This window comes from Schistocerca piceifrons, chromosome 6 (assembly GCF_021461385.2).
Source record: "Schistocerca piceifrons isolate TAMUIC-IGC-003096 chromosome 6, iqSchPice1.1, whole genome shotgun sequence".
Taxonomy (NCBI): Eukaryota; Metazoa; Arthropoda; class Insecta; order Orthoptera; family Acrididae; genus Schistocerca; species Schistocerca piceifrons.
Genome location: NC_060143.1, coordinates 366295419 through 366303927, shown reverse-complemented (window position 1 = coordinate 366303927; position 8509 = coordinate 366295419). Strand labels below are relative to the sequence as shown.

At 45.9% G+C, this 8509-nt stretch overlaps 1 non-coding gene across 1 annotated transcript; it reads left to right on the top strand.

Moving 5' to 3' along the window:
• Positions 1-988: 988 nt before the first annotated feature.
• Positions 989-1063, top strand: Trnas-cga. The gene has a single exon. It is a non-coding gene; the product is annotated as a tRNA-Ser (tRNA).
• The last annotated feature ends 7446 nt before the right edge of the window (positions 1064-8509 follow it).

The following is an 8509-nucleotide window of genomic DNA, read 5'->3' as shown; positions in this document are numbered from 1 at the left end:
TTTAAGATCTAACGCTACAAAATACGACCTCTGAAAGTGAAGTGGAGGGTGTCGTCAGGACGTGCCCCTGTGTGTAACAAAGAAAGCGCGAAGTGCGGGCACACAGTGCCTTTGTATGGTGCGTTCCGGAATGTCGGGAATGGCCGGCATTCGCCCGCCGCGCGCAGCCTTTGAACACGCCTGGTGCCTTAAGAGCATTCCAGCGTCTCTCTCCACAGGCCTTCTTTCTGCTGGCGGCCGGTCGCGCCCGCACACGTCTTTCCGCAGTTTTAAGGCAGGCGCACATTTGGAGGGCACGACTTGTGAGCTCACTACTTAACTGGAGGGGCTGCTCATAGGCCTCTTTGCGTAGACTACCATGAGGGACCCAGGTGGGGCGGCCAGTAACACAGGGGCATTCCTAGTTCTTTGTAGTTTATCTGCTTGGAAGTATACAGTGATCCTGTGTATTATACTAATGGTTAACCGGTAGTTAGTTGCTTAGTTGTATGGGAATTTTCGGCGAATCTCTCTGATGCAATTTACTCGGGTTTCAAATGGTAGTGGTGCCGGGGTCCGGGAACAGATTATCGACTTGTTTAAAAGCGCCAATAGATAAACCAGGTACTATCAACAGCAAAATAATTTAAAGGTGCAATAAGTAAAACAGAAACTGTAAACGTCCAAAAAGTTGAATCTTCCTGGCAGATTAAAACTGTGTGCCGGACCGAGACTCGAACTTGGGACCTTTGCCTTTCGCGGGCAAGTGCTCTACCAACTGAGCTACCCAAGCACGACTCACGCCCCGTCCTCACAGCATTATTTCTGCCAGTACCTCGTCTCCTACCTTCCAAACGTCGCCCAGGCTGTGGCAAAGCCATGTCTCCGCAATATCCTTTCTTTCAGGAGTGCTAGTTCTGCAAGTTTCGCAGGAGGGATTCTGTAAAGTTTGGAACGTAGGAGGCGAGGTACTGGCAGAAATAAAGCTGTGAGGACGGGGCGTGAGTCGTGCTTGGGTAGCTCAGTTGGTAGAGCACTTGCCCGCGAAAGGCAAAGGTCCCGAGTTCGATTCTCGGTCCGGCACACATTTTTAATCTGCCAGGAAGTTTCATATCAGCGCACACTCCGCTGCAGAGTGAAAATCTCATTCTGGATCCAAAAAGTTATTTAAAGGCTCCATTACATAAATCAGACTCTAAATATCGAAATGGTTTTAAAAAGCGCAAATAAGTAGAACAGATAATATAAATACCCAAAAACTTTCCTTTAAAAGTATCTTAAACTTAGTAATTGACACAATAACAATAACAAGAGTGAAATAACAACCCACAAGTTATTTACAATTCTAAACAGCCGGCATATAACTGACGAAGGATTCAACTTCCCTCAGAAGGTAGTATAAGCATGATACTGTATTTACATTCGGGCACAGGTCCCAGCAAGCCGTCTCGCGACATGCAAGCAGTTAAAATAAATCAGTTGGGTTTTACAGCTCTAAAGCAGAAAAAAACAATATTACTCCACATGCCATAATATCTTGAAACAAGTACTGCCGCGTCTTAGTTTATCTGTAGTTGTCCGCGTTTTTACTTCGCAGTCATATCACCAACAGTCAAACTGGGCAGCTTCAGAATGGCTGGTATGTCCCTGATGGATTTTGTTACTCAGGTGACACCCCTTGATTAGTCCACGTACGAAGTCACCGAGCTCGCCTGATCGGTCCAGCTTGCTGTTACTACTTCTCTACTTACACCATTTTTTTAAATTTTTTAAAAATCTTTTCGTTCTCTCCGCTGAGGGGGTGAGGAGGCTGCTTGAGAGCATCTTCGTCGTCTATTGAGCCTTAGGGTTTTGCCATATTTGTTTGGCTGTAGTTTATTTGATAAAATTCCAATATATACATACATATCATTTCTTCCAGGAGTGCTAGTTCTGCAAGGCTCGCAGGAAAGCTTCTGCGAAGTTTGGAAAGTAGGAGACGAGGTACTGGCGGATTTAAAGCTGCGAGGACGGGGCGTGAGTCGTGCTTGGATAGCTCAGTTGTCGCCGGCACGGTAGCTCAGCGTCTTCGGTCAGTGGGTTAGCTACCCTTTGTAATAAAAAAAAAACTGAGTGAACGGGTCAGCGAACAACCTGAACGGGTGTCAGGAGACGTCCGCCCCGAACATATACAACGAACAAAATAGAACAAAATGAGATCAACAAAGAATTTTAAAAAAAAGTTGGTAGAGCACTTCCCGTGAAAGGCAAAGGTCCCGAGTTCGAGTCTCGGTTCGGCACACAGTTTTAATCTGCCAGGAACTTTCATGTACATACAAAAAAAAAAATGGTTCAATCGCTCTGGGCACTAAGGGACTTAACATCTGAGGTCATCAGTCCCATAGAACTTAGAACTACTTAAACCTAACTAACCTAAGGCCATCACACACATCCATGCCCGAGGCAGGATTCGAACCTGTCACGCGGTTCGGGACTGAAGCGCCTAGAACCGCTCGGCCACCGCGGCCGGCCTCATATACATACATATTTTAATTATTTTATTAGAGTTAATGTCATGTTAAATTTAAATTTAAATCAAAAGTAAGTATTAACTTTGTCTGTGATTCTTATGCTTATAATTGGAAATGTTTCTTACAGATTTCACAGCTGAGTGCAGAGTACACTATTTTTGTTGTTGTTTGTTCCTTGTTCTTTCGTTGTTGTGTTCTTTTCGTGGGTCTTGTTACCTTTCATCCAGGTGTGCTGGTGTTTCTTCATATTCTGTGAGCAGAAGCATGGTGAATGACAGGCCTGGGAAGAGCGTCGTCGTATTCTGTGCTGCTGTCCTGTTCGGTGTAGTGTGTACATAAATTTGGGTTTTCTTGTTTTGATTATTTTTGTTCTTAGCATGTGTTGTAAGTGAGGCGTGTTTTGAGTGATTCGTTTCCCATTCACTGCTCTCGAATGGCTAGCGATGTTTGCAGTGTGTTTATTCCAGCCCCTACGTACACTTCGTTGCGTTGTTTTGTATTGTGCATTCTTAGGAAGCATCTTCTCTCAGTTGCGTACACTTTTTTGCCCACCGTTGCAGGCATTCCCCATACGCCGCGAGTACGTGCTCAAACGGCGGTCTTATAAAAATTTTATAAGTGTGCACATTCCATTAGAACTACTGACAGCCGTTGGAGAGCCAGGCCTAACAAAACTCTACCATCCATTGAGAAAGATGTATGAGACAGGCAAAATACCCTCAGACTTCAAGAAGAATATAATAATTCCAATCCCAAAGAAAGCAGGTGTAGACAGATGTGAAAATTACCAAACTATCAGTTTAAGAAGCCTTGGTTGCAAAATACTAACGCGAATTCTTTAACGACGAATGGAAAAACTGGTAGAAGCCGACCTCGGGGAAATCACTTTGGATTCCGTAGAAATGTTGGAACACGTGAGGCAATACTGACCCTACGACTTATCTTAGAAGAAAGATTAAGGAAAGGCAAACCTACGTTTCTAGCATTTGCAGACTTAGAGAAAGCTTTTGACAATGTTGACTGGAATACTCTCTTTCAAATTCTGAAGGTGGCAGGGATAAAATACAGGGAGCGAAAGGCTATTTACAATTTGTACCGAAACCAAATGGCAGTTATAAGAGTCAAGGGGCATGAAAGGGAAGCAGTGGTTGGGAAGGGAGTGAGACAGGGTTGTAGCATATCCCCGATGTTGTTCAATCTGTATATTGAGCAAGCAGTAAAGGAAACAAAAGAAAAATACGGAGTAGGAATTAAAATCCATGGAGAAAAAATAAAAACTTTGAGGTTCGCCGACGACACTGTAATTGTGTCAGAGACAGCAAAGGACCTGGAAAAGAAGCTGAACGGAATGGACAGTATCTTTAAAACGAGGATATAAGATGAACATCAACAAAAGCAAAACGAGGATAATGGAATGTAGTTGAATTAAATCGGGTGATGCTGAAGGAATTAGATTAGGAAATGAGATGCTTTTGGGGAGCAAAATAACTGAGGATGGTCAAAGGAGAGAGGATATAAAATGTAGACTGGCAATGGCAAGGAAAGCGTTTCAGAAGAAGAGAAATTTGTTAACATCAAGTTTAGATTTAAGTGTCAGGAAGTCGTTTCTGGAAGCATTTGTATGGAGTGTAGTCATGTATGGAAGTGAAACGTGGACGATAAATAGTTTAGAGAAGAATAGGAGCTTTCGAAATGTGGTGCTATAGAAGAATGCTGAAGATTAGATTGGTAGATCACGTAACTAATGAGGAGGTATTGAATAGGATTGGGGAGAAGAGGAGTTTGTGGCACAATTTGACTAGAAGAAGGGGTCGCTTGGTAGGACATAATCTGAGGCATCAAGGGATCATCAATTTAGTATTGGAGGGCAGCGTGGAGGGTAAAAATTGTGGAGGGAGACAAAGAGATGAATACACTAAACAGATTCAGAAGGATGTAGGTTTCAGTAGGTACTGGGAGATGAAGAAGCTTGCACAGGATAGAGTAGCATGGAGAGCTGCATCAAACCAGTCTGGACTGAATACCACAACAACAACAACAACAAGTGTGCACTGCTGTTTGGGTGCTGCAACCTTTGAATCTTAGCCTAATTAGGTCTTTAGTTTTTCTCATTTTGTTCAGGGTTTCTTAATGGTGGCCAACAGAATACTCACTGCCTCCTTATATATTGGCGGATCCATGTCTCTTGACATAAAGTGATTCATTTTGTATGACATAGATGCTTTCGGACACTTTTGATGAGGTAGTGTATGTTAGCGGAAAACATACCGCAGTAGCTGCTATGAGGAATATGTATCCGGGTATGATTTTACGGAAACCACAAGTACGACTTTCGGAGCAGTCAGCTGACGCGATAGCAATGTAGTCTTCACGAGATGGTATCTGGTCGACAGCACGTTGCACGCAAATGTCCCTTCCCTCTCCACGCGTCGCTCCCTGGCAGCCTCGTTGCTGTGATAGCATCTCCCGTCCGCCACGGGCGCCGGGCGGGCAGAACGCGGCTGAGTCGGGCTGTGGTGTCCTTGGGGCCTCGCCGAGCCGTGTGTGGGTGAAGGCCAGCGCGGCGCGGCGCGGCGCCGTGTTGTGTTGTGCCGGGACCCGGGCTCCAGGTGGCGCGCAGCTGGCTCCCACGTGGCGGCGCTGCCGTCAGAGGGGGCGCAGGTCGCCGCCGAATGCTTTATACCGCAGGCTGCCCCAACCCCTCTCGCTCCAGGCCGGCGGGAACCTGTTGCACGTGGCCGCCCAGCGTCCCGTTAGTAGGGCTCTCAAAGTAACGACTGTATTTTGTACTAGAGATCAGAAACGGTCGAGTGCGGTGTCGAGGGCTGCATGCATTAGAAACCGAGACGGCGCTTTTACGTCAGTGCTGTATCCCATCCCGCTACAACTCAGCGGGTGTGACGAGCCTCAGAACGGCGGTGCTGTGGTCGATTGCTACTCGTAGACTGGTTCCCTCTCAGCTTTCTCAAGGCACGTACACTCTAAAAAAACGAACGATTGCCAACCGCTTCGTTGCCCGAGATTTGCTTAGTACGTAAGGACAATAAATCGGAACCAACGTAGCCGTTACCCTCGTTGACGGTTCGGTCTACTGGCGGTTACATAAAAGCGTTGGTGCTTCGTTGGCGTTGCGACTGGTCTCCTAGTCTGGACATCGGATCGTATGTTCGTCGGTATAGTAGATACACGACTGGCCTTGAAAATTGCTACACCAACCAGAAATGCAGATTATAAACGGGATATTCATTTTCACGCAATTTGGGTGCATAGATCCTGAGAAATCAGTACCCAGAACAACCACCTATGGCCTTAATAACGGCCTTGATACGCCTGGGAATTGAGTCAAACAGAGCTTGGATGGCGTGTACAGGATCAGCTGCCCATGCAGCTTCAAAACGATACCACAGTTCATCAAGAGTAGTGACTGGCGTATTGTGACGAGCCAGTTGCTCGGCCACCATTGACCAGAGACCTTTTCTATTGGTGAGAGATCTGGAGAATGTGCTGGCCTGGGCAGCAGTCGAACATTTTCTGTATCCAGAAAGGCCCGTACAGGACCTGCAACATGAGGTCGTGCATTATCCTGCTGAAATGTACGGTTTCGCAGGGATCGAATGAAGGGTAGACCCACGGGTCGTAACACATCTGAAATGTAACGTCCACTGTTCAAAGTGCCGTCAATGCGAACTAGAGGTGACCGAGACGTGTAACCAGTGGCACCGCATATCATCATGCCGGGTGATACGCCAGCATGGCGATGACGAATACACGCTTCCAATGTGCGTTCACCGCGATGTCGCCAAACACGGATACGACCATCATGATGCTGTAAACAGAACCTGGATTCATCCGAAAAAATGACGTTTTGCCATTCGTGCACCCAGGTTCGTCGTTGAGTACACCATCGCTGGCGTTCCTGTCTGTGATGAAGCGCCATGGTAACCACAGCCATGGTCTCCGAGCTGATAGTCCATGCTGCTCCAGACGTCGTCGAACTATTCGTGCAGATGGTGGTTGTCTTGCAAACGCTCCCATCCGTTGACTCAGGGATCGAGACGTGGCTGCACGATCCGTTACAGCCATGCAGATAAGATGCCTGTCATCTCGACTGCTAATGATACGAAGCCGTTGGGATCCAGCACGGCGTTCCGTATTACCCTCTTGAACCCACAGATTCCATATTCTGCTAACAGTCATTGGATCTCGACCAACGCGAGCAGCAATGTTGCGATACGATAAACCTCAATCGCGATAGTCTACAATCCGACTTTATCAAAGTCGGAAACGTGATGGTACGCATTTCTACTCCTTACACGAGGCATCACAACAACATTTCACCGGGCAACGCCGGTCAACTGCTGTTTGTGTATGAGAAATCAGTTGGAAACTTTCCTCATGTCAGCACGTTGTAGGTGTCGCCACCGGCGGCAACCTTGTGTGAATGCTCTGGAAAGCTAATCATTTCGGTTAAATTTAGCGTCTGTAGCAATTTTAATGGCCAGTATCCTAGAAAGGATGTGTATTTAAGTTTTTCAGATCAGCCTTAAGTCGTATTCAGTATGTTTCATCGACTGGTTTCGCACCTTAATTTAACAACAACTTCAACAGAACCTCTTTACTTTACAGTTTAAAATACAGTAGGTGGCTGTTAAACACAGAAACTAGTCAACAAAACGTAATGACTACGTCTTGCGGCAGTCCTGAAAAGCTTAATTTCAATAGTCGCTGTTCCCCCTGAAAGTAATACCTGCTGTCGCTAAGGGTGTGTATTTCTTGTGTTTAGAAATAATGAAGTGTAAAGTGGAGTGTGGACAGAACTTTAAAGCTGATGTTTTGTGGGCCCCTACGAACTGCAATTATAACAGCAAAATGAAAAGACTAGACGCTTTCAGGGAAATAACTGAGCAGTTACAAACTGGTATGCACGATGTGAGAAAGAAAATCGTGTCTTTATTGACATCTTTTCGCCGCGAATGACAAAGTAGAATAAGCACAACTAGGAGTGATCTTCCTGCTGCAGGTACAGCTCTCCTCAAAGAGGTGTTATCTTTGGAAATTTTAGGGCCTCCACAACTCAGCAAAAGCCGACCTGTGTGGCCGAGCGGTTCTAGGCGCTTCAGTCTGGAACCGCGTGACCACTACGGTCGCAGGTTCGAATCCTGTCTCGGGCATGGATGTGTGTGATGTCCTTATGTTAGTTAGGTTTAAGTAGTTCTAACAAAGGAACCTCCCCATCGCACCCCTCTCAGATTTAGTTATAAGTTGGCACAGTGGATAGGCCTTGAAAAACTGAACACACATCAATCGAGAAAACAAGAAGTAGTTATGTGGAACTATGAAAAAATAAAAAAAATATACAAACTGAGTAGTCCATGCGCAAGATAGACAACATCAAGGGGCTATGGGCTGAGGAGCGCTATGGTCCCGTGGTTAGCGTGGGCAGTTGAGGAACCTGAGGTCCTTGGTTCAAGTCTTCCCTCCAGCGAAAATTTTATTTTTTTACTTTCAGATAATTATTATCTGTCCGTCCGATGCGATCATTTTTTTGGGAGTGGTTATCACATCCACAAGAAAACCTAAATCCGGCAAGGTAGAAGAATCGTTTTACCCCTTCACCAAGTGTACAAGTTAGGTGAGTCGACAACATATTCCTGTCATGTGACGCACATGCCGTCACCAGTGTCGTAAAGAATATATCAGACGTGTTTTCCTGTGGAGGAATCGGTTGACCTATGACCTTGCGATCAAATGTTTTCGGTTCCCATTGGAGAGGCACGTCCTTTCGTCTACTAATCGCACGGTTTTACGGTGCGGTCGCAAAACACAGACACTATAAACTTATTACAGTGAACAGAGACGTCAATGAACGAACGGACAGATCATAACTTTGCGAAAATAAAGAAAGTAAACTTTTCATTCGATGGAAGACTTTAACCAAGGACCTCTCGTTCCGCAGCTGCTCACGCTAACCACGGGACCACGGCGCTCTTGCGCCTCTACTATCCTTGATGTTGCCTATC